Source organism: Gorilla gorilla, chromosome 2 (genome assembly GCF_029281585.2).
Source record: "Gorilla gorilla gorilla isolate KB3781 chromosome 2, NHGRI_mGorGor1-v2.1_pri, whole genome shotgun sequence".
NCBI classification, from domain to species: Eukaryota; Metazoa; Chordata; class Mammalia; order Primates; family Hominidae; genus Gorilla; species Gorilla gorilla.
In genome coordinates, this window is record NC_086017.1 from 91,883,503 (window position 1) to 91,906,602 (window position 23,100).

Below are 23,100 nucleotides of genomic sequence, written 5' to 3' on the forward strand. Positions count from 1 at the left end.
TAAGATAATAATGTATTGTACATGAAGTGTTTAACAGAATGCCTGTTTTATTGTAACCAGTCAAAAATGTTACTCTATTATCAGCATTATTTTATGTGCTGGATTGCTGTGCTGTTTTGAGAAAAGTAAAACCAAACCAAATCAAACCAAACGAAAAAATATATGCACAGAATGAGTAAGGACTGATAGATTCATACAACTATTCATCTAATTAAAAAACAAATAATATGTTTTGATGTGTTTAAGAGATAGGTTTTGAAAGTTATATGGAAAAGCGGATGAGGGATGGTCTAGGAAATTAATACCAGAGTACGTCTCAGGGTGAGATACACAAAAGTAAATAAAAACCACCAGATCTGGTATTGCTTCTGTATTCTGGCTGTGCTGAAAGTCAACTCCCAATATTAAACCTTAATCAGTTGCCATATGCTGGCAAAATAACTATTTTTATTCCCTGAAAAATGTCATAAGGTCTATAATGGTAAGATGAGTGCTAAAAAAGAAAAACAAAGCCACTACCACCTAGAACTTCCCCTCCCTCCCAAAATAGCAAACAAAAATGAATATAACATTCTAAGTAAGATTGCATGATTTATGCCTCCAACAAAGACTTGTAAGATACATCTCTGTTAACTTGACTATTTGGAAGAGAAGTCAAATGAATTTTGGAGAATGACAATGGGTTATCATAAACATAACCACTAGCAATTCCAATTTCTGTTACTATTCTAGATCTGTTCTCTTTATTGGAACAAATCAGTGCAGCATCTGGTAACTGGTATGCAACTACTGAGTTAGTGAATGCTTTATTTTCTATGCTTAAAGACTACCAAAAGAGTTTTGAATTCATTTGGCAGACTTAGCAGTACTCCTACTGTCTTAGTCCATTTGGGCTGCTATAACAAAATACCATAAAGTGGATAGCCTATAAACAACAGAGACTTATTTCTTACAGTTCTGCCCACTGGGAAGTCCAAGATCAAGACACTAGCATGTTCAAAGTCTGGTGAGAGCCTGTTCCTTTTTGCATAGATGACATATTTTTTGCTACAGCCTCATATGGTGGAAAAGGAGGAAAATTTCCCTTAGGCCCCTTTTTATTTTTTTTGCAGATAGGGGTCTCACTACTTTGCCCTGAGCGGGCTTAAATTTATGATCCTCCCACCTCAGTCTCCCAAGTAGCTGGGACTACAGGAGAGTGCCACCATGCCTCACTATCTTTAGCCTCTTTTATAAGGGCACGAATCTCATTACAAAGTCTCTGTCTTCATGACCTGATCCACCTTCCAAAAGTCCCCACCTCCTAATATCATCACCTTGAGGGCTAGGATTTCAACATAGGAATTTGGGAACACACAAACATTCAGATTATACAAAGCACCTACTCTTTCTAAATTCTAACTTGTCAGGTTTTCTGTCATAAGCTAATCTCCAGGGATTTTGCTTAGTCTGCCATTTCTTAGAACATCATGCTGATCTGCTACACCTAAACGTATCATACATATTAGATTTGGTGAGTAGGACTTAGTAAATAACCCATGCACATGGTGACTGATATGGTTTGGCTGTGTCCCTACCCAAATCTCATCTTGAATTGTAGTTCCCATAATCCCCACCTGTCCTGGGAGGGACCCAGTGGGAGGTAATTGAATCATGGAGATGGTTTCCCCCATGCTATTCTCATGATGTAAGTTCTCACGAGATCTCATGGTTTTATAAGGGACTTCCCCCTTTGCTCTGTTCTTATTCTTTTTTCTGCCACCCTGTAAAAAGGACATGTTTGCTTCTCTTCCTACCATGATTGTTAGTTTCTTGAGGCCTCCCTAGCCATGCTGAACTGTGAGTCAATTAAGCCACTTTATAAATTACCCAGTCTTGGCCAGGTGCAGTGGCTCACACCTGTAATCCCAGCACTTTGGGAGGCCGAGGTGGGTGGATCACCTGAGGTCAGAAGTTCCAGAGCAGCCTGGCCAACATGGTAAAACCTGGTCTCTACTAAAAATACAAAAATTAGCCAAGTATGGTGGCGGGTGGCTGTAATCCCAGCTACTTGGGAGGCTGAGGCAGGAGAATCACTTGAACCCAGGATGTGGAGGTTGGAGTGAGCCAAGATCATGCCATTGCACTCCAGCTGGGCAACAAGAGAGAAACTCCATCTCAAAAAAAAAAAAAAAATTACCCTGTCTTGGGTATGTCCTTATAGCAGCATTAGAATGGACTAATACAGTGAGTTACATGCATGCCAGAGAGTAGGAGATAAACACATTGGAAATTTAGGGGATGGGACCTCAGTGGTGGAAGAAATGGTGCACATTACGGTGGCAAGAGGAAGAGTAGGTCAGGGCAGGCATTGTGGAAATTTGAGTGGGGCCTTAAAGAGTGGATGAGTCTTTTGTTGTTAGAGATGGGGGAAAATGATGCATTTCTAGTAGAGAGAAAAATATGGGGGAAAAACATGGAAATGAGAGAGTGGAGCAACACCAAAGCTGTTTTGCAAATGAACAGTAAAAACTGGAAAATAATGTAACTGGAAATGAAGCTGAAAAGGTAAGCTGGGTCTTGAATTGCCAAGCTAAGAGTTTGAGTGTTATTTTTGATAATGAGGTGTGCATTTGAGCTAGAGGAAATGTTTCCATAGACCTGTTATCCTACAAGAAAATGCAGGAACTGACAGGAGGAAGTGGGTATGAGGGGAACATCCTATCACTTTTTCCCTTCCCCAGCTCACTGACTTCAGGAGTCTGATAGATTATTATTGACTCCAAGGTAAGAGCTGCACCTTTAATTGAACACTTAGAAAAATCAGGTAGGTTCCTTTACCTAGACTTCTAAAATCTCAAGTTGTAGAAAAAAAGACATAATTCCAAATCACACTTTCATGAATGATAATATCCACTGCTATGGCAGTTGCTCTGTCCGTTAGTTTTTAACTCTTTGAATAGCCAATCCCTTAAAAAGAGAAATTATTATAGCAAATTACAATGGCAAATTATTGATTGGATTTCTTACTTAGAAATGGCCTGAAAGAAAAGGAATTGTTGATATTTGTGCTTTGTAATGAAATGTTTTCCTTAGTGGGCTATATAGAAAGATGTCACTGGTCCACTCTCAAGGATATTTGCAGTTTAATAGACTTCTCTTGGTTGCAGAAGGAGTAATAGCGATAGTGACAGTGGTAGTAATAGTAGTGGTAATATTATAGGTCATATTTATTTTGAATTTCCATGTCAAAAATAGTTCTCTGAATCCTGCCAACTACAGCCCTATGAAGTACTTGCTATTATTATACCTATTTTACAGATGAGGAACCTGTTGAACAGAAAAGTCTCTGACCATAATCAAGGTCACACAGTCAGAAGGCATCCGAGCAGACACTCCACACTAGCCAGTGTGGATTCAGAGACTGCACCCTTAATTACTGTGTTGTTTGATGATACTAGTGGTATGATTCATCATTCATAGAAATATAATAAGTCTTGGACATAATTACTGGAAACAGATTAGAGTTGTTTGTGTTTGTTTTTTGATGGGTGAAAATAATTAGCCTATATTTAAATATGTGATCTCTGCCCTATTTGAATGTTTCTCTAACGCCAGCCATACTGAATCATAAAGGTGAATATGAATTATTATCATTCCTTCTTTTTAATCAAGTCACAACAGTTGTTAGTCATTTTTTAAAGTTTATGGCATTATTTTGAAAAGTATAGTTAATGTACAATTTCACGATTATTCTGAAGTCGTGACTTTTTGGTCAATTTACTTCCAATATAGACTTCCTTGCATTACACAAAGGACTTTACTTTAGATTAAAGTGTTTGGCCTTGTGACCAGTTACGTTAACACTTTGTTCTCTGTACTTCATGTTAATGCTATTGCATTTGTTACAGACATGTGATTGTGTGGCTTTTGATTTTTATTTTTCTGTGTTCAAATATTTAAACTTCATTTGTGAATCCTGTTTTTAGTTCCATCATATAAGATAGCTCAGGGCTGGGCCCAGTCAATCCCTCTAAATTCTAATCATCATAATTCTTATCTTGTTTGATAAAGGTATAAATTATGCCTAAAGGACAGTGTTCCTATGCCAGAAATAGGGAGGACCAATTAGTAAATGAATGACTCATCTTTTTGTTTGTAATTTCCACAGTCTAATTTTGCTTAAGCAATGCCTCATGCTTTAATCATGAGGTTAGTGTATTAAAGCAATGGTTGATTTTTGGCTCCTCCCATATACTGTAAGACATGATATGCTAATATATTCAGAAACCTAGGAATAGTTTCATTTATTGCTAGTGGTAATGGCCAATAATCAAGGCATAACTTCATAATAAGAAATTCACTTTCAGAATGAAAACACATCTAAAATAAGAACTTTTAAATTTTCTAATTGTTGTCTTCTCCTGCAGATGATAGTTAAACTATTTTGTCAGCTATGATTTATAAGTACAGTACTCATTATGTTCCTATTTCTTTATATTTTACTATATTCTTTTTACCTTTCTCAAATGGGACATTTCCTCAAGATAATGTATATAATTATTCTCATTAAAAACTGGTAAACCTAGAGAAAATACTCTGTATTTTATTACTTAGCAAGTCTTTATCAAACAGGTGATTTTTGAAAACATTTAATACTCTTGTAATAATTAAAGCCTTTCTGTTTCATTCCAATAACATTTCTTAGCATTTCTCTCCAGGTGAGTACATTTTGTGTTTTTAAGCTAAAAAAAATGCAACACGGCCTGCCATATATCATATTTGTTATTAAATGGCTCAAAATTTTAATTATATTTTTATGTTGGAAAGCATGTATTTTATTTTATGTATTACAGAAATCTGAGGTCACTTTTAAAGTTCAAGAGACTTTTCAGAATGGTAAAATGAATATAAACTTTAAAAGAAATGTCAATGTTATTCTATACAATTAATGTTAAAAATGAAATAGTTAAGGATAACATGTTTTGAAAATTAAAAAGGAAAAGGGAAAACAAAATTATATTGCTTTTCTAGTGTTGTTATGTTGATATTGTTGTAATTTTACAAGGTTTGCTATATGTTAATTTTTTTCCTTTCTTTATTTTCTCTTCTTTTTATGTAAAAAATGTTGCTGTATTCCACTATGTAATGGGCAATTAAGTATTAGAACCAGCTGTTTCATCTCTGAATCTTTTGCTTATCATTGCTGGGCAAGAAGCAATCTTCAGTGGGACAAAATGAGAGTTAATGTTGTAAAATAAAAACAAATCAGAGAAAGTGAAAGGCTTTTTGGGCAGACAAGCCTTACGGATTAAGGATGAAAAGGGCCAAGTTTAGGTCCCAAGTTCATGAAAAAATTTATTCTGATTACATGGACATCTTATGGCTTCTGAAATAATTATTTAAGCATGTAACATATATAGTTTGGCTTCTCATTAAGGAGTAAAGAATTGAAAAGTTCTTTAGCAGAGAGTTGAATAGAGTACATGAATCTGGCATTTTAATAGAAAAATATTGCTAGCACCTATGAGGTTTTCCATTTTATGTTGATTGGCTTGCCTCAACTCATTTTTGGTTGTTTGCTTTTTGGTTAGCACCTTCATGAATCAGAACTTTCCATGTATGGAGGTTATTCAGCATGTCCTTTGTGAGTAATGGTTACAGGTATAAGGTGCATACAGGTAGATGTGAAGAAGGCAGTGGAGGATAACAGGAAAATGGAAGAGAATGAGGAAAGGTATGGTCCTGTGGAAGAAACACTGGAATTAAGGTCAGAGTTCTCAGCTTTAAATTCATACTGCACCCTTCTAAGAGTAACTGTGGACAATTTCTTTAATCTTCTTTTGAGGTTCACTTTCTCCGTCAGCCTGTAGGAGAATACAGGGTCTGAAAAAAAATCCTTGAGATGCTTGCCTCATGGGCTCCTACATCAGATGATGTGTGATGGTAGCTTGTAAGTGGTGACACGTTATTTAGATATTAGGGGGTATTTGCAAATGAGTGCTGCAAAATTTGGAGCTCCTAATACATATTCCAAAATGTCTAATAGTTTCTCTGAAACATAAACATTTATGGTGAAAAAAAACTTATGAAATCCTAGGTACAGGTCGGATGACTCAGTTTTAACAAAACATCAACTATTTCCTATGTACTTCCCCAAACATAAGAGTTAACTACAAAATAAAATAACCTGTCTTTCTTTTTAGATTTCTATAAGAAACTTTCAATGTTGTTGATTTGTTCATTGGCTGATTTTACATGTTCTCGTTTTCTTTTTATAAAGCATATGTAGGAAGAAAGAAATCTGAATTAAGATTTGTGCTTTCTTGTATTATTTTTGTTTAAGCAGGCATCAATTGCGGGCAAGGCTGAATCCAGGTTTTGTGGGCCTGAAGCTTAATCAATGTGGAGGACCTCTTTGAGGAAAAGCATGCAAAATTACAAATACAAAATTAGGTATGAAAGTGGAATTTCATGTGGAATGAGAGAACAAATTAAAATAAATCATATCCCTTTTTCTCGGATCTTTTTTGGCTATTTATTGGAAATGCTTACATAAAAATGCTTCATGATTACAAGCTGACTTTCCCTCCTCATGTGGAACTTTACAAACCCCAGCAATTCCTAGCAGCCACATGGGCTGGTACAAGGTTTATCTGACCCTGGCTGTGAGGAAAATCTGTTAAGCTCCCTTTGCTCTCGTTTCTCTTCATTGGGGCTACCAAAGCACCCCACACAACTCTTTAAAAAGCATGAGAAGACACTTTTTGAAGGATTACAATCTTTTACCCCTTCAGTGTAACTGCTAAGTGTTATCAGGCAACGATCACCAAAGGGTTCTTCATATAGTTTTTTGTTTGTTTGTTTTTGCCTATGAATTTTAATAAAATTTCCTAGAGGTTAGACAAGGAGGCTTTGAATGATCAATTGCTTTCTACCTCAAGGAGATCTGTATTTTGTTTTGTTTTCCAACTACCCTTCTTCCTTCCACCTCAAGGCTGGTGCAGCCTTCATTTACTTATTTATTTTTAGTCTCTTTAATTTCATGGCATATAGTAGTCATTCTCAAACTTGGCTGCACATCATCTGGAGAGCTTTCAAAACTGCTCACGTGCAGTTACACTGCCAGAGATTATTATTTAATCAGTCTGGGGTGATTTTACCATGCAGCTAAAGTTGAGAACCATTGTCTAAGATCCCAACAATCTATATTTCCTTAAGATCGATCTTTATTTTTTTTAAAGGGGCAGAAATGGCTGAAAAATCTAGTGGTAAATATGCATATAAGGCCCATTAATTTGACACTGTTTTGTTTAAAAATAAGATGGCTGCTGGGTTATTTCCAAATAGTGAAGATAATTGTTATCTTACTGAATAATTCTTAAAATCAATTTGGACATTGCAATACCCTCTTAACCACTGAAAACAGGCAGAATTTAGAGATTAACTTCATTCTGGTCTTTAGATTTACTAACTTTTCAAACTTTATTGAAACTAGATGGCTCCATTTATCAGGCTAGAAGTTTTTGTTTTTTTAAGATTTCTTAAAACTTTATACTTGATGATCCCTTTACTTGAGGAGAGTCAGTGGCAGATCAGAGAGTACAGAGCAGGGTAAACATAAAAGAGAGGGCTGAAAGCTGTGCTATACAGTAGAACGGCTCTAGGATGGGGAAGGACAAATGGGAAAGTTGGTGCGAGGTACTGATTCTAAAGTCCAGTCAGACACTCTGCCAAGTTAGAGGAAGTGAGCAAGTTTCTCTGCATTCTGTGCAGGGAATGACAGTGTAAAGATTTACCTTCTGAAATAAATCTGTTATTTCAGTGATGGGACTAAGGTGAAGAGATACCTTTTTAGGTGTTCTCAACAACCCAGCAGCTGAGGTGTGATGCTGATCCGAGTGTTTTTATTAGACTTTTTGATGTGAGTAGATGTGTGCAACCAGAGAGCATGTTTTTTTTTCCAGAATGAGGCAGGATTCTGTAGTGGCCGGGACTGAAGCAAAGGCCACATCCTTTTGTGAGTAACACAATCAATTTAGGATGTTGTGACCAGCACTTAAAAATAAATGAAATTTAATAGAACTGGTAGAAAGTGCTGTGGGGTAACTGCTGCTTCACAGAACTTAAATGGATCAACCTAGACTCAGAGTGTGTGGAATGAACTTCCAACTAAGAATACTTAAGAGAGAAGAAACATAGAACAAAGGGAATCCTCACAGTAGCTTGGTACTTTTAGTTCTAGAATAACTGAACAAAAGCTAAGAGTTGTGAGTAGGGTAGTGGAAGGCTGGGGATTATTTCAAGTGCCTCCTCTGGGACTTAGGAAGAAAATGGGCGAAGTATGGTATTTTGATAGGGTACTGTGGAAATAGGATGTCTTGGTAGAGAAAACAGTGCATCTTGGTATAAGAAAAAGTTTTACTGTTTCGAATATTAGTGAAGAATGAAGGTAGCCACTAAAGGAGGAAAAAAAATATACCAGGATGTCCACATTTCTAAGAGGAAAAAGAAGAATATATAGCAGCTTGATTAAACCAACCACACTAAGAAAATAGGTAACAATGTATGATAAATGATGAACATAAAATAAGATTTAAAAAGTAAAATAAATTATTTAAATCATTGAAAAAATGTTTAAGGCAATTCTTCTGTCAACCTAAAGAAAAGAACTGAGGCAAAATTTATATAAGTTGAGAGTTTATTTGGGCCACGTTTGAGGACTGCAGCCTGGGAGCATCGTTTCAAGTTGCCCTGAATATACACCCTGATTAACCACAGCTATAAGAAGGTTTTTAGAGGAAAAGAGGAGACAGTTCCTAAGTGGTTTACCAAAAATTTATATTAATATAACATAAGCTATTATTGGCTATACATTGTTCTTTGTATCACAAATTTCAGGAACATGAAGATAATGGGTGAGGCAGCTGTTCAGGACCAAAATTACTTTAAACAATGACCCCTGAACATGGGGAGAATGTGACTGAAGTACCTACTCTTGTCTCTCTGGACCTGATACATTTTGAATACCTCACATAGCTCAGAACACTCTGAGCTATTTTCCTTTTCTCACTTCTGTTGAAAGGAAAAGGGACAATAAGCTAAATAAAAACAGAAACAAAAATTCCAGTTAAATACAGCTTATAAAAATAATTGAACAAAGTAATAAATTATGCCAGTAAAAAAGATATATCTGGCCAGGTGCAGTGGCTCACGCCTATAATCCCAGCACTTTGGGAGGCCGAGGAGGGCAGATCACGAGGTCAAGAGATCGAGATCATCCTGGCCAACATGGTAAAATCCCGTCTCTATTAACAATACAAAAAATAGCTGGGTGTGGTGGTGTGCACCTGTAGTCCCAGCTACTTGGGAGGCTGAGGCAAGAGAATCACTTGAACTAGGGAGGCGGAGGTTGCAGTGAGCCGAGATCGTGCCACTGCACTCCAGCCTGACAAAAGATGGAGACTCCATCTTAAAAAGAAAAAAAAAAAAAAAAAAAGAAAACATATCTCACTGTGAGTTATGGTCCAAAAAAATTAATAGCCATTATTTTAGGTAGTTGGATGATTTCAACCTGAGTGTTATGTACTTAGTTGGTTGATTCACTTATTCTTTCATTTATTCAACAAATATTTATTAAAATCCTTAATGTTTTTCAAGTACTGGGGAAAATGTGTGCATTACAAAGAAAATAAGAAAAACAATTCCTGATTTCATGGTGTCTACATTCTAATGGAGTAGATAAGTAATAAACTATTTAGTAAGCCAAAAATAACTTCCTGCTATAATAAGAGTTCTGCGGGAATGAGACGGGGTGCTTGCTATAGAATAACAGGAGGTGACATAATGTAGAAGGTGTGATCAGGGAAGGTTACTGAGAAAGTGACATTTAGTTGAATTCACTTCAACTTCTGTTGGATACAAGGTTTGAATTTTCACATCTGATATTTTACCGCTAGTTTCCTGTTTCTCAACCTCAAACCTCACATAACATTTATAAAGGGAGTTATTTCATTTCCCTCTATAAAATGAGGATCTAATTTCCACAGAATTACAATGGGCTCATCCACTTAATTAAATTATTTGGAATCGAATTAGACTTATTGTATTTGCCTTTAAGTTTAAAAATACATCTGAATTTGAAGGGAAGGAAAAGAACCTCTAAAACAAATCTCTAAACCAGTCTTCTAAAAATAACATCAAAAACCCAAGTAATTAGCTAAATAGGCTTCATATTCAAAGAGAAATTACCAATTAACCTTCCCCTGGCCCCCTATGAGGAAAGACAGCGAGAGAGTTGAAGAGTGAGGAATTCCTGCAGTGGGAGGATCTGATCCATTTTGCGGGACGCCCTTGCTGAAGGCAATACTCGCTTGAAAGAAAAATCCCAGCCACTGATTCCACTTAAGTTCAGAACCTCTTAAGGGCTGAAAGGGCAAGCTTTGTTCGCTGAGAGAAAAACAATCAAGATGCGGAAGGAGTTGGCTAAGGAAAGTCTGCCCAGAGTCAGGTCTGTTTTCTGTCAGTAAGTTTGGGTTTGGCAATAGATACAACCAAGACAGTTGTTTTATTTTGAGCTCAACGCTGGTGAGATGCAATATACAAATATAGTCTAAGCTGTATAACCTTAATTTGCTGATAAAAATTGGATGTTATGTTTGTGTTAGAACCTAATGCCTTTCTGGAATTCAGACACTATGTGCCATACTGACTGCTTCTCCTTGGTAGGTTAGGCTGTCCTTACGTGACTTACAGAAGCAGCATATTTTTAAAAAATCCTTACCTGAAAATTGAAAATAGAAAATCAAAAGCTGAGTATTCTCTTTTCATTGCTCCCATAACACTATCTGTCCCTCTATTTTTGTACTTAGTGAATAGTTTTAACACTGCTTATAAATGTTTTCCTTTAGATTATGAACTCCTTGAGGGATCTTGTATTTTTCTTTCCTTTCTTTCTCTTTCTTTTTCTTTCTTTCCTTCCTTCCTCCCCCTCCCTCTCCCTTCCCCTTCCTCACCCCCTCCCCTCCCCTCCCCTTCCCTTTCTGTCTCATTCTATCACCCAGGCTGGATTGCAGTGGCACAATCTCACTGCAACCTATGCCTCCCGGGTTCAAGCAATTCTCATGCCTCAGCCCCCGAGTAGCTGGGATTACAGGCACATGCTACCATGCCCGGCTAATTTTTGTATTTTTAGTAGAGGCGGGATTTTGCTATGTTGGCCATGCTGGTCTCGAACTCCTGGGCTCAGGGGTGATCCGTTTACCTCAGCCTCTCAAAGTGCTGGGATTATAAGCATGAGCCACCGCACCCAGCCAGATCTTGTTTATCTTTGTAATATCAGTGCCAAACTATTTCTGACCTACTTAGACAATGCTGAATTTAAAACAAAATTGGGAATACTTTATCAACCTTACTTAAAACGTATAAACTCACTCCAACTTGGGCTTTTGTCCCTTTCCCTATGATAAAATTATGTTTGCCACTGACTTCCATGGCCTTCAGTGGCCGATATTGTACCTATTGTCAGCATTGGGCATGATTAGCTTTGCTTTCCTTCTGGGACAACATAATTTTTTGTTTTTCTCCCCTCCTCAACCACCGGAGTGCCTCAGGGCTCAGGTCTAGGATCCGTTCTTCATCAGCACTATCCACATGATCTTATTTACTCTCTTTGGATGTGGCATCCACATTTGTATTGAAACCCCAAGAGCTCCCCGTTAAACAGCAGTATCATCCTGCTAGTAGCTTTCTCTTGGTTACATAACTGGGATCTCAATAGTACCTGGTCAACATCAAGTCCTGATTTTTCTCCCTCAAGCCAGTTTCTCTGCAAATCTTTTCCTTCTTTATAAATGGCAAGTCCATCCTTCCAGGGCTTTAGGACCCCAAATTTGGAATGTCCTTAATTCCTTTTTCTGCTACCCCACATAATGAATTTACTAGAACAATCCCATTGTCTCCTCCTTCAATATGTATTCAGAAACTGACCACTTTCCCCCACTGCTATTACTATTGTCCAAGCCAATGTAATCTCTCATTTGGACTAAGATTTGAAGCCTGAGCATTTAATTACAAAGTTCATGCTCCTTTCACCTTTTCTAGGTGGTTTTCAAACCTGGCTGTACCTTAGAATCACCTGGGAAACTTTAAAAACAACTAATATCCAGGCATCAAATCACCTCAGATCCCCTGATGTAATTTGTCTGGTGTGGAGCCCAGGCATGGGTATTTTTCTTATTTTGATAATCTATGGGTGATTCAAAGGTATAGTTGGGATTGCGAACCACTGCTATATCATGTTGAAGGTGTGGGTGGGGGTTGAAGTATATCATAATGTAATGTTTTAAAAGTGTGCTCTGCGAACCCCAACTATCTGAGACAGGTCTCAGTCAGTTTAGGAAGTTTATTTTGCCAGAGTTAAGTATGTGCACCTGTGACACAGCCTCAGGAGGTCCTGATAAGATGTGCCCAAGGCAGTAGGGGCACATGGTTTTATACATGATTTTAGGGAGATAGGAGACATCCATTAATATATGTAAAATTTACATTGGTTCCATCCAGGGGGCTTCCAGGTCATAGGTAGGTAAGAGACAAATGGCTGCATTCTTTTGAGTTTCTGATTAGCCTTTCCAAAGGCAGAGGGATGACTTTGAATTCTGTCTGTCCTTCGTCCACTAGGAAATTCCTTGTGAGGGAGGTGTGTATCTTTTTTATTTAGTAGCTATCCTTTTTTTTTTTTTTTTTGAGATGGAGTTTCACTCTTGTTGCCCAGGCTAGAGTGCAATGGTGCAATCTCGGCTCACTGCAACCTCTGCCTCCCAGGCTCAAGCGATTCTCCTGCCTCAGCCTCCTGAGTAGCTACAATTACAGGCACCTGCCACCATGCCTAGCTAGTTTTTTTTTTTTTGTATTTTTAGTAGAGACAGGGCTTCCCTATGTTGGCCAGGCGGGTCTCGAATTCCTGATCTCATGATCCACCCGCCTCGGCCTCCCAAAGTTCTGGGATTACAGGTGTGAGCCACCGTGCTTGGCCGCTAGCTTTTTAAAGAATAAAATGGGAGGCAGATTTGCCCTAAGCAGTTCCCAGCTTGACTTTTCCCTTTAGCTTAGTAATTTTGGGGTCCCAAGATTGATTTTCCTTTCACAGGTCCAAGATCAACAGCATCAGTCTTCTCTGAGGACTTGTCACACTTGCAAAACCCTGAATTAGAGACTCGAGGCTTACGGTTTAACAACCCACATTTTAACAAGCCATCTAATGCACAGCCAAGTTTGAGAACCCTTAACATAGAGATTAAGGGCCTTGACTTTGGGTTGAAAAAGATCTAGGTTTTAAATGGACTTTCAACACTCGATAGCCATGCACACTAAATCAAGTAACTCAATGCCTCTAAGCCTCAATTTACCTAGATGTGAACAAAGGTAATGTTATTTACTGCTCTGAAAAATAATGAGTTAGTTAATGTAAATCACTTGGCCCATACCAATTGTTCAACAAATAGTAACTAATACTAAGGGGTATTTTGGAAACAGTAATGAGTCAGAAACTGAGCCTATAAATAAGCCTATTTTTAAAGATCTGGGGAAGACAGTTATGGGAATGTGAAGCAGGTAATCTGAGAATTGTATGAGTAGATTATGCTTTAGAAGACAACAACAGCTAATATTGAAAAATGGACAAAAATGTCCAGCCTATGGAATATTTAAAGAGTTGATTTCCTCAACAGAATTGGAACTAACTCATGCACATTGTTGGACGTATAGTAGTTATATAACTAATAGTTATACTAACATTTCCTACTTTTTCATTTTGTTAGATAGAGATATTGCTGACTTGCTTTTAGGGTCATCTGTTTAAATACTCTTTGGATGTTTAGATAATAGATTTGGTCATGCAAAGTACTGATGGCAAATGGGTTAGATTTGAACTTTGGGCTTATGTAAACTTCCTTTTTGAGCCAGGCCTCACTCCCTCCTATTCTCCCTTAGAGATCCGGAGTCTAAAACCATTTGTACGTGGCCAACAGGAGGAAGGCATGTGTTGAGAGAATGAAAGGATTCCTGAGATTTTAAATCAGATTCACCTGTTTATTCTAGAATTTTTCTTTTGTGGTTTAGTGGCAAAGGACTTTGTATGTGTATGTATGTGTGTGCACGTGTGTGCCTCTTTAAGATATCCTTACAAGGTTACCAAATATTATTATCTGTTTTAAATTACTTAGAATGACTGCATGTTATATCTGTCTATCTATCTATCTATCTATCTATCTATCTATCTATCTATCTATCTATCATCTATCTATCATCTATCTCTCTCTATCAATCAATCGTCTATTAGTCTGTCTATCTATCTGGATGTGTGTGTGTGTGTGTGTAAATTGTAAAATAGTAATGCCAGAAAATGGCCTTATAGTCTTTTAGGGTGTTTGTAATTGGATTTACTATTACCACTGAAATTGTCATAAATTTGAGGAATGTGAGATGTTGTACAAAAGAATTGAACTCAAGCTTGATTCCTTTGCTTCAGAAGATGCTTCAGGTAGATTAGATAAAATTCTGGAGGTGCTTGAAAAGTTTTGAAAAACAATGAGAATTTAAACTTGGAGATAGGTAGATAGAAAGAACAATCATTGGGCAAGATGGAAGTATTGATTTGAGAACATTTGCTGAAAAATGTGAGTGCAGGGGATATTGCATAATACACTGGCACATACACATGAAGAGAGTTCTCAGAAATATGCCACGGTGTTGGAGAGAAAATGCCAAGAATAATTTTCCCATTGATCTAAAAGTTCAGTTTTTGGTTTAATATTTCTCATGAATTTAGGATAAAAATAATTGATCTAACTAACTGGTTTATGTTTAAATATGACTTTAACAGATATTCTATCAGGAGGTAAAATTTTTATTCATGGAGTTTAGAATATGATCATGTCACTTATGTGAAAAAATAACAATCAGTGAATCAAAAGATATACTATAGTATAGCAAATTTTGAATTGTGGTTCTGGCATTGATTTCATTAAAATTTCTTTTATTGAAATGAAAAAATAACATAAGCAGATATACATTTGGATGGTCAAAAAGGGAGAGAATCTCAGTTTATGCACTTAAGCAGTTTTCAGTAATACATTACTGCAAAATTTATAATACCATGAATTCTAGATCAGTACTCTAAATGAGGCAATGAAACCTTTGTGTAAGTACTTGTGTCTTTCTTCTGAAAAAAATACTGGTCACTAATTTTCTGTTTTATATTTGTTAAAAAGAAAGCTTTATAGTTTAATTTTACCCTGGTTAACCTTAACTTGTCAACAGATTATTGAAGATTTGTAAGACTATTTACTCTACTAATCCATAAAAAATGAGGTTACCATAGTAACTAGAATGTCTTTAATACTCTGCTTATGTAACCTCTGAGATTCAGAATAGTTTTTCATCTGAACTCTTCTATTAGCTACACTGATTTCAGATGCTCTACTGAACTTCGTACTATAAAGGAAAGTGCTTTCTTTACTGATTATGCAAGCCTGAGTATTTTTAGACAATTTGTTCATAATATAGTCCAAGTGCCTTGGATGTTTGGGAAATTTTAAAGGTGGAAATAATTTAAAAGCACTTTCAAAAGACTTTGGGAATAGCAAAGAGGTGGTGTTGGAATATTTGTTTAAGAAACTGTGGACTTAAGAGTTTCAATTTTCAGAAATGCCTTGAAGTAAAAAGGATCAGTCGTTTGTTGCATATGTTATTCTGAGAAATTCCTCTATAGGGAGATTACATCTTATTATTGGGAGACTATCTTATTAACTCAGATCATGTAAAGAAACACAAATCTTGCTTACTTCCTAATAAGTTCTACTACAAAAATATATACATGATTTTTGCAAGGAGTGAGTGGAATTGAGGTTCCGGAAATTTAACACACTCTTCGTATGGCTCATTTTCATGCTGTTGCCTCTATTTGGAATGATTTCAACATTTCTGCACACCTCCATCCCTAGCATGCCCCTAATATTTCTTGGTTTACTCTTATTTAAATTTATTCTTTACATCTTATCTGAGATGTCATATTCTCTAGGAATATTGCTACGTTAAGACTTTTTATACATGCTTGTATAATATCTCTTGAAGATAGTTTCATGACTGATTATAATGGTTGGTTCACTTCTCTGTTATTCACTTGCTCAGGTGTCCTGAAGGAAAAGGCCAAGGTATTATGGCTTGGCCTTGGTGCTGTGGGCTTGAAGACCCATTTAGTGCCTTCATTCATAGTAGGTTTCCAATAAATATTACATCCATTAGCTGTATTAGTTTCCTATGGCTGCCATAACAAAATACCACAAACTGGGAAGCTTAAAACAACAGAAACTTATTTTCTCCAGCTGTGGAGGCTAGGTGTCTGAAAACAAGGTGTTACAGTTCGTTCCCACTGGAGGCTTTCAGGGAGGATCTGTTCCATGCTTTTCTCCTAGCATCCTTGCAATTACTGGCAATCCTTGGCATCCCTTGGTTTGCAGTCATCACATCACTCTAATCAATCTCTGACTCTTATCTTCACATAATGTTCTCCCTTGTGTCTTTGTCTGTCTCTTCTCTTCTCATAAGGGCACCAATTATGTTGGATTAGGTCCACCCTATGATCTTATCTTAACTATGTCTCCAAAGACCCTATTTCCAAATAAGGTTACATTTACAGGTATCAGAGTTTAGGATTTCAAGACATCTTTTAGGGGACACAACGCAGCCTGCAACAGTAACCATTTAATGCATTTTGCCTTTAGGACTGGATTGATATACAATCTTAACCAGGGGCAGGTTAGTCACTAAGTTGCTAACTAGTTCATTGCTTAGTCATTTTACTTAACAGGATGACATTCGCAGAATGAAAAGTACTTGGTCTGATTATTTGAATTGTCTTGACATCCAGACCTCATAACTCCTTAGAGAATTTTACATACTGATAGTGGTCTCTGTGATTCAGTCAGCAAATGTGTGAACTCGTTTGCTATATGGATACAACTTCAGCAGTTCTAAAAAGGATAAATTTATTTGCAGCAATTTCAGAAAGAATTAGACCCAAGGAACTGTGTCGTATACAGGGTTGTTAATTCTTATGTGTAACTCAAATTCTCACATTTTTAATTTGGGTCATCTTTATTTGGCACTCACTGCAAGGCAGGGGGAGAGAAGGCAACAGAAAAGTTATTTCTTGGCATTTAGAAACTAGTTGATTAACATGCAAATTTTATTCAAAGTAATACAAAATATGCATCTATTATTTTTGGTTCATCAGATTGAGTTATTTTTAATTTTAATAAGATGCAACAATAATTAAGTGATTTAAAATATATAATTTAATAGTGAACTAGTTTTGTAGTAGCAATGATTGCCAGGTTGCACACGAAGCTCCAGGTACAGTATCAGCTACAAGATCCAACAGGCAGTAGGCAGAGAATGGAACCTGGAAACCAGCCCACATTGGTGACAACTAGAGAGGTTTTTAGAGTTCCAGGGAGAGGATAGCAAATAAACTCGAACTGGCACTAGGCAAGAGAGGGATTTTTACACGTGTGTGTGTGTGTGTGTTTGTGTATGTGTGTGTGTGTCTGTTTCCTTTTTAAATATTGTTTTAGGTTAAAAGGTTGATGTGGTTTTGGATCTAATTGGGTGTGAATGTGGACAGGTGGAAATATACATGAATGTTGATGGGTCTGTATATTTAGTGCATAAATGGATGTTGCAGCTACTGGTAGATGCTTTGCAACTTCCGAAAGATGTGTGTCCTAGTTCTCTAAATTAATAAGACGTTAGTGTTTTAGAATATAAAAAATTATCACAACGGGTTTTCTTATTTTTATTATTCTACTAAGCCAGCAGGGGGAAGTCACACATTACTTTTTGGTGGGCTTCAGAAATATTTTTTCAGACTTTTTCTTAAAAAGGTCCATGCTCTTAGTAAAAAAAAGTAAATAATTTAAAATAGAGAGCTTGTAGTTATGATTCTCATAAGCATGCTAGCATCAATTCTAAAAAAGCAGCCTGAAACTTTAAATTCTTTACCTTTTCTAAATAAAAAATATACACCTCAATATTCCTGGCAGAAAATATTAAATAATTACCTTGTTGTTGAGATATGAATAATGTTTCCAAATGGTTAATTTTATTTGTAACATCAGAAATGTAATCACTGAATTTAAATGGCACTGCAAAAAGTAAAGGAGAATCTCTTCGTCAATATTTAGTGCTAGAAGTAAATTATTTTGATATATGCCACTGTATTCTTCATCTGTTTTTTTATTTTTTGCAGTTTAAAAACATCTGAGGAAGATAGAAAACATTTTATCTTTCAAGATACAAACAAGAATAGCTCTTTGCCAACAGAAAACATAATATGTGGACTCTATGGCTATTGTTTCTGAAAAATATAAGAGATGATTACATCACATTGTGTATTCTGTAGGAAAAACACTGTAATGCTTATATGGCTAATAATAGAATGATCTAAGTCAATATATTGTGCAGTTTTGAGTGACAGAAGAATTACACCATTATTCTTTGTATTTTGGTTTCTGCACTAAGTTAATCATGTTCACTGTTTCATCATCAATTATCATTCACTCATTTTATAAAATTTTAGCATCTCCATTTAATGTTACTGTATGGTTTCTGTTTACTACAGCTGGTTGCAATAGACACAGATGACAATTTCAGAGCTGTGTATAAAAGGTCACAAAAAGTAAACATTCAAAACAGAAACATCTTACTTCCAGAAAGTATAAAATTGATGTATGAGTAAGATGTCAAAAGTTACAAAAACTGGAATGTGTTCATCTCATTATATGTAAATGCATCTATTTGAAGAATGTGTTTTTTAAAGTAGATCATTAGGTAACATTTATCTTAAAAATCATAAATTCTATGATTGTTCTATGTTGCCAATTACATATAAATGTTAAATTACAGAGAAAACAAATAGAAAATAATCATCACATATTTAAAAATTTGCAAAAATATAAAAAGTTATAAAAAATTCAGTTCAAGAAGTAGAACAAAGGGCATAAAAATAGTACTTACTGTAAAGACAAAACCACATAATTTATATAATACATATTTTATAGAATTTTAGTTATACTACACACACACGCACACACACAAAATGCTAAAATGTGGAATAAAAAATTTACAGCGGGAGGGCAGGCAGAACAAGGTGACAAGATAGCTATACCTCCAAATCTATATCCTCCATCACCAAGACTTATCTCGAAGTGTTAAACCTAGAAGTGTATCCAGTAATCAGCCTTCAGAAGAATATTTTTTCCAAAGTGTTGTTGAATTAAAATCATAAACAGCTAATGGAATAGGAATGAAATAATTATTTTCTTTCATTTGCTGGAGAAAATACTGAGCTATGAGCTTTTCTTTTCACTACTGGGGTTAAAATTTTAAGCATTCTATTCTTAAAGGAGTGTCTTTTTTCTAAAGATTTACATTCAGCAGCTGAATTTTAAAGCTGTGAGAACACAGCAGTTATATGTTAAGCCTAGTGCAAACCTGACCTAGATTATTTTCACTGATTAAAAATTATGAAAAATATCAATAATTTTATTGGCAAAAAGATACATAGAATAAGTAGTAATCTTAAGAACTGAACAAGGCATCCAGACATACTGAAAAATTTGGGGCAAAGCAATTAGAGAAAAATTAGTCATTTTCTTCTAGATAGATTATATATTCTTTAACAGTAAGGTTTATGACTATTATCTTTATTTCCCCACCTGCTCTTCCAGGAATAGCTGCATATAATAGTTACTAAATACATATTTTTTTAATGATCAGGTTTCCTTTTAATTCATGTAATGTTTTAATCTGTAAATGTAATCACAGAAAGTCACCTCATTTTTAGCTTTACTGATTGGAGATGAGGATTGATATTATGATAAGAGTGATATAACATATGGTAGACCTAAGTGCATGAATTTTGTATTCCCAGGTATCATTTAAATTTCCTGTCATTTTATGTTGTTATTTGTAATATCTTTGTGTTAACATGCCTCATGGTAATTTAGGAGCAGTGACACAGTCTTACTAAAAAAATGCTAGGGCTCTTGGCTTAAAATGTTCACTTGCATTTAATATTACAGAAATTTACATGTTGGGATTAAGTGGCCTGAAAATGTAAGATAAAATGGAAGTAACGCAACCTACTGCAATAATATTGTGCCAATATTCAGGGAGGGCACAGAGGAAAAACACAACAGGTTTTGAAACCAATCAAATTAATCACAGCCTAAGCTGGACAAGAGAGAGGGAACAATTGCTATTCATCAGATCATGCTGTGATGATGAAGGAAACAGATCTGATAATTTGATTACTGGGCTATAGATACAGAATTTTGGAAATCTTTCTCAAGTAACTAACTTCTGGGAATGTGTGCGAGTATTTCTATGGCTTGGAAGTAGGAGTTGAATTGCTCTTATAACTCGTATGTTTTAAGGTGAGCAACCCAGACACAACGAAAACTGTTCAAATATGAGATCAAGCAATAATTCATGATTCACAGACAACAATCAGGGAAAGGGAGCTAATAGTATGAAACTGATGAACAGAATATCAGAGTAGTAGCCCTTGAGGTATTATGAGCCAGAGATCTATACATGCAATTATAGGCTTCCACTTTTCATTTTAATGTCATGTCAACCCCTTAAAACCTTTTATTTGTGTCCGATAGAACCAATGTACCTAATAGTCATTCACCTCATAGACTCTACCTCAGGGTGGTAATTTGAGAGCCTGGAATGCCAGCTGAGGGAAGACATGGGAAGACAGCCAAGATCAGCACTGCCTTTCTGTCAGCCCCTACTTGATTTTCTTTGCATCAATGGTGCTATCTAAAGAAATTGCTAAATGGACTGATGGATGTATTTGTTAATAATGACTTTATCTATATAATGAAGTGACGGTTGGTACTCCTGGCCTCTGAGAATTTTTGAATCATGATTTTATAAAATATATAAGTCTTGCATTACTCTGAGGCAGCAAGACAGTGTATCTCTTTGAAATGAAGGTGAACTTGACTAAAATTTCAGGTCTAACATTTTCTAGCTGTATGACTTTGGACACCTCGTTTATTCTCTTTTCCTCACTTTCTTCTTTTATAAAATGGAGATGTTACATGTCCATTTATATGGTTCATATAGCAAACACTTCATATGGTTGCTGTAAAGAGAAAATGAAATCATCTATGTGAACTGCTTACTGCAATACTGACAGGTAGAAGATGCTTACTTGTTAATAGCTATTTCTATGGCCACAAGATGCTCTTAACTATTTAAAAGCTTCATCATTTGGAAGTGAATACTATTATTTAAACTTGGGAGCTATCAAATGCATTTCATATTTTCTGTTTGAAAAATATGATGTAAAATAAGTTAATACCAAGGAAACATTGGTAGTTCACAAAGTCATTTGCAATAGTCTCCCAAGACTGAATACTTTGGGGCACCAAATTATGGAAGGCTAGATAAGTGCTTCTGCATTTTAATAAGTGAAGCTGATACTATAACTTTTTAAAGTAATGATGTATTTTCATGGCTCCTGTCTCTGTAAAAGCCAAGTGTTCAAAGAAATGCATTAAAAAATTAATGGATATACGAATGCTTTTGGTCTCCACTCTCTTCTTGCTATGACAGACAAAACAATGGGTGAAAGGAGAGCTTATTATTTCAAAGAGATAATTCCTTAAGTTAAAATGGCAGTGTTTTCTTTCTTTCTTAGGATTTCCTTTTACAGGAAGAGTTAAACACCTATTACAGGTTGAATTTTGTCCTCTTCAAATTCATATGATGAAGTCCTAACTCTCAGCATCTCAGAATGTGAACTTACTTAGAAGTATGGTTGTTGCAGATGTAATTAGTTAACATAAGGTCATATTGGAATACAGTGGGCCGCTAATCCGATAAGACTTGTGTTCTCTTTTTTTTTTTTTTTTTTAGACAGAGCCTCTCTCTCTCGCCCAAGCTAGAGTGCAGTGGCGCGATCTCGGCTCACTGCAACCTCCGCCTCCCGGATTCACGCCATTCTCCTGCCTCCGCCTCCCTAGTAGCTGGGACTACAGGTGCCCGCCACCACGCCTGGGTAATTTTTTGTATTTTTAGTAGAGACAGAGTTTCACCGTGTTAGCCAGGGTGGTCTTGATTTCCTGACCTTGTGATCCACCTGCCTCGGCCTCCCAAAATGCTGGGATTACAGACCTGAGCCACCACGCCCAGCCAAAGACTAGCGTTCTTATAAAAAGGGGAAATTTAGACACAGACATGCACAAAGAGAGAATACCGTGTGACCATGAAGGCGGAGATTAGGGTGATGCATCCAAAGGCCAAGGAATGCCGGTGGTCGCCAGCAAACCACCAGAAGCCAGGAGAGAGGCCTAGAATGGATTCTCTCTCACAGCTTTGAGAAAGAATCAACCGTGCTGAAACCTTATCTTGAACTTCTATCCTCCAGAAGTGTGAGACAATAAAATTCTGTTGTTTAAACCAGCAGTTTGTGGTACTGTGTTACAGTACCCCGATGAACTAACACCAGATAATTAATTAGAACATGAATTCTGGGGAACTGTGTATAAACTTGTATTCATCTTCACAGAGTTATTGCTATGAAATAAGTTACCATGATTAAGTAGCTTAAAAGAACACACATTTATTATCTGACAGTTTCTGTAGGTCAAGAGTCCAGGCACAGGTTAGCTGGATTCTCTGTTCAGTTTCTCACAAGGCTGTGATCAAAGTATTAGCCAGGCTACATTCTTGTTTGAAGGCTTGGAATAGGGAAGAATCTACTTCCATGCCCATTCAGGTTGTTGACAGAATTCTTTTCCTTGTGGTTGCATGACAGCTTCCTGTTTTTTCCCCTAATTGTTGCCTGGGGACTAGTCTCTGTTCCTAAAGGCTATCTGCTATTCCTTACTTGGTACCCACTTCACAGTCAGTTCACAACACTGGCTGTTCACTTTTTCAGGGTTCTCTTACTCCATTCTACTAAGTGTAGGTGTCCAGTGGAGCAGTGGAGCCTTATGTAATGTAAGGTAATGTTAGTAGCATCTCATCACCTTTGCCATATTT

At 36.3% G+C, this 23,100-nt stretch overlaps 1 long non-coding RNA gene across 1 annotated transcript in view; it reads left to right on the forward strand.

Annotated features, from left to right (window-relative positions):
• The window catches only part of LOC134758071 (uncharacterized), a 117,056-nt gene extending 94,663 nt beyond the window's left edge, over positions 1 to 22,393 (forward strand). The window contains exon 3 of the long non-coding RNA XR_010132882.1: positions 21,973 to 22,393. This is a non-coding gene — a long non-coding RNA (uncharacterized lncRNA). The remainder of the gene's footprint in view (positions 1 to 21,972) is intronic.
• The last annotated feature ends 707 nt before the right edge of the window (positions 22,394 to 23,100 follow it).